This window comes from Morone saxatilis, unplaced genomic scaffold (genome assembly GCF_004916995.1).
Source record: "Morone saxatilis isolate NCDOM2014 unplaced genomic scaffold, NCSU_SB_2.0 Contig20, whole genome shotgun sequence".
NCBI lineage: Eukaryota > Metazoa > Chordata > Actinopteri > Moronidae > Morone > Morone saxatilis.
Window position 1 is genome coordinate 6,405,185 of NW_023339763.1, and position 4,049 is coordinate 6,409,233.

Genomic DNA, 4,049 nt, shown 5'->3' on the forward strand with positions numbered 1-4,049 from the left:
CATCTAGAGCCAGTGTTTTGTTTGTCCCTTCTGGGCTACTGTAGAAACATGGCGGTTTAACATGGCGGACTCAGTGGAAGGCGACCCGTGATATACGTAGATAAATATTGTAAATTCTAAGGTAACGAAAACACAACAATTCTTATTTTCCGGTGGTTATTTTCAGGTGATTATACACTTATGAAATTAATATTATATTCAATTTCTGCAAGTTGCTTTTGGAGCTGGAAGCCAATCGGATTTCTTTTGTTTTTCCAAGTGTTGAAAATTACGCCCAAACTTGCAAGGCTGGACTTTTCTATCGTCCTTTAACAGACTAACAAACATTATGTCATCTGTAGCTCTATTAGCCACGCTAACGGCTAGCAATGTTAGTAACTTTACCACTTTGGATTAAAATATCTTAAGAAATATTGAAGGGATTGCCATGAAATTTGATACAGATGTTCATTTTCCCCAGAGGATGAATCCTAATTGGTCATCCTCTAAGTTTTGTGCCACCAGCAGGTCAAAGGTTATACTATCTAGTGAGATAACTTGTTCAGGTTCAGATTTCAGTAGCAAATAAATAAATGACCCAGAATCCTTTTTTGTCCACATCGTGTGACTTTACAGTATTAAATGCTGATTTAAAGTTCACAGACAGGAAGGTCTAGAGACACAAATAAAGGGGAACAAGCACTTATTTCACTTCCACATGCTGTCCACCTTCAAATTGCTCCAAAGAGACAACAACACAAACATAGAAACCAAAGTAAACATTTGTTAGTTAGAACATCCTGGTGTGCCCACAAACAAACACACCAGCGAGGCGTGAAGAAAAAGGAGCTGTAACCAGAGCACATCATCATGTGAGTCTATCTTTTAAAAGAAGCTTGGGAACCCCTTAGTCAGAGTCGATCTTAGAAAAGGTTCCTTAATACTGATGTCAGGAGTTGCAGTTTGAGTGTGCACATGATTACTGAGCACAGCTGCTTCCACCTTCAGCCACTGACCTTCTGAACTTGACCCTAATCACCATAGGATTCGTTAAATGAAGTGTCTGAAGTCACGAGCTCAACTAAGTAAATAAGTAGAAATATAAATTAATTCAGTGGGTTTTGAAGATTTTAAGTTTAATTTATTAATCTGAAATTGCATCATTAAAATTATAAGAATTATAAACCAGCAACTGCTCAGTTAGCACATGAAGATGTTGGATAACTGGTGTTTTTTTCTGTTTTGTCGAGAATATTGATCATCTAACATGTCATTGTGATCGGGTAACTCTTATTTTTTCCATTTGTTTAATTCAAATCAGTTAAGTTCAAGGGTTGAGGGCTCATTTCTTTCAAACAGGGAAATTAATCACAATTATTTCTGCCTGCACAACCGTTAGGTACTCATGTTAGATAATTTAACTAAATACTGTCCTATAGAAATCATTTTCTGACCTCTGCTTTTAAGTCTAAAGCTGTACTAATTCATATTTTTACATTAACAATGGAGCAAATGTTTATGGGTAATGTTTAAGATGCTGATCGTCACTGAGAAACTCCTCATTTCTCAGTTTCCAGCTACAGCAGGTAAACAAGCTCGGACAAACACACTGTACACAACCTGCTCTGCAGCAAACAACAAACAGACACAGTTAGAGACTAGCTGGTGAACTTATTGGATCATTTGAGAGCTAAAGAGCCAGTTAATTTCATATATCATATCAATAATTTAAGTTTATAACTTGAGTATTTAGATTATGTAGCTCATGAAAAATGTGGCGTGTCAGATTTAGTTGCTAGAGCTGTTATTTCAACGTGTCAGATAAATATTTAATCAACATTTAAGTGTTGTTTCATTATAAAATCTAAGGGTAAATGTATCCCTAATGCTTAAAGGTCTAAATTAATCCTTGAGTTTTATTTATTAATGTATTCAAGGTTATTTCATTGTCATATACAACGTAGGGTTGTATCATGAAGTTCAGATTGTAGTTCCTCTTTAAGCTACTCACAAAAAAATAATAAAAAAATGTCATCACTTGTAAATGTTGAAACCTAATAAGATGTGATAAGATATTTAAAAGTCAACTCAGGTCCAGTGGAAAGTAACAAAGTACATTTAGTTTAATTGCTATACATATAAGTACACCTTATATGACTAATTACTTTTTAACTTAACTTTTTAACTTATTATAACATATTAATCAATTTTATATCATTTTTGTCTGAGTAGCATATAGGGAACTGTGACTTTAGTTTCATTATACCACCCTGGACTGTAAAATGACAATTAAATGACCTTATATCCTGGTATATCACATTGTATTTTAACATACTTTGAGTGTTTTAAACTTAATGATCCTTTATACTCCACTATACTACATTATAGAAGGAAACATTCTGCTCCACTACATAGCAGTTTCTTTACAGATTAAGATTTTACACACAACATATCATATTTATAAGACATGATGCATCAATATATAGTTTAAACTACTCAACAGTGTGCGAATGAAGCTTGAAATATTTCAAATCCTGTCCAACTATAACATTAAATAACATGATCCAATAAATTACACATTCACTACATTCACACTACAAGCTACTAATAATTTATTTATATACTAATATTTATTTTTTATGGCCCACTTTCATATGTGGTTGGAAAGACACAGTCATCACAAAATCAGATCTGAGTCACATATGAGTAAAAATAGATAAATAAATCAGATTTGGGCCACTTGTGTGAATGTAGCCTTAGTTGCTAATACTTCTACTACTTTTTACTTAAGTAGAATGAGTAAAGTAATAACTGCTTACTTTTTCCAGCACAGCTCTGCTCACTGAAACACTTAAAATCCCCTGAAGAAACACAGAGATTGTGACATCCCTGACCTCAGGGGGAAGCTCCAGCTGATGACAACAGTCTAGATTAGGTTTTTTTTTTTTTGTATATTTTGGGTGGAGCGTTCTTTAAGATCACATTACAGGACCTGTGGCTCTTTAACTCCGCCTGTTGAAGCTGAATCCAGCCAATAAAGGCCTGCACTCATCTCTACACACTCAGGTATCTGTCACGTCAGGGAATGTCACCACCCCGGGTTCGCATGAATGAAAACCTGTAACACTCACTTTTTCTTCCACCTGGTTGCCTTTATGGAGATTTGAACCACGTCAGAGTCACACCTAAGCGGGGAAAATAATGTAAAGCATTTTATCTGTCTGTCTGTCTCTTTTGTTCAGATCTAACTGATTTCACATCTGACAGCTTTAAAATAAATCAAAAAATCTAATCTGTACGTAAAAATAAAGTCTGGCTTTCCACTGTGCACCTACAGGAGCAACAGCAAACAACTGAGCCCACTGGTAGGGGGTTTAAAAGAGTATTTCAGGTTCCTGAAGGCAAAAGAAAACACACCAGACCAGTCGGTTCATGAGCTGACAAAAGAGCCAACTTTGCTGCTAAAGTCACAACAACATAAATAAAGCTGAAGGCTTTAGATCTGGGGTTCAAGACCCTCTCTGGGGGGGAGTGAAGGAGCTCATGTGCTCCTTTTTGACACTCAATAGAGTCAATGAGGAGGAAAACCTGAACTAAATCATCTCATACAAGACAGAAAATAATCAAACATCTACAGTTTTATGAGCTTTTTGGCTTCATCTTCATGGAAAAATGTAGGAGCCACTTCCTCAACCAGATCAAACAGCTGACTGCCTCTCTCTAAACAGCTCATCTAACCTGTAAAAGCAGCTTGTCTTTGCAGTGAAGTAAAGTCACTCACCTTTGCGTCGTGCGCTGCGCCTCTCAGACTGACAGGAGCTCAACTTCCTTAATGCAGAATGAACGTGAGAGAGCTTGCTTACACCCACTGCATCTGAAGACGGATGAATGTCGCAACACGCGGAGACGTGCTGTGTTGTTTGTTTTCGGGGCCGACAGACGTGGAGGCTGTCGGGTGCGGTTGGCCACTTTAACGCGCGGCGGCACGAATGGTTACAGCTGATTTCACTGAACAAAACCGATACTAAACATAGCGGAGGTTCCCCGAGAGGACACCTAACCTCAACACC

The 4,049-nt window shown here is 37.0% G+C and overlaps 1 protein-coding gene across 3 annotated transcripts in view; it reads right to left on the reverse strand.

The window, feature by feature from the left end:
• The window catches only part of LOC118331926 (hexokinase-2-like), a 29,820-nt gene extending 25,771 nt beyond the window's left edge, over window positions 1-4,049 (reverse strand). Inside the window, exons 1-2 of one of the 3 annotated variants that reach the window (XM_035667025.1) lie at window positions 3,761-4,049; window positions 3,111-3,164 (exon numbers count right to left, since the gene is read on the reverse strand). The gene's annotated coding sequence lies outside the window, so the exon portion shown is untranslated. Of the gene's footprint in view, window positions 1-2,798; window positions 2,891-3,110; window positions 3,165-3,760 lie in introns of those variants that run through there. The other 2 variants (XM_035667023.1, XM_035667026.1) reach the window with 2 other exon arrangements.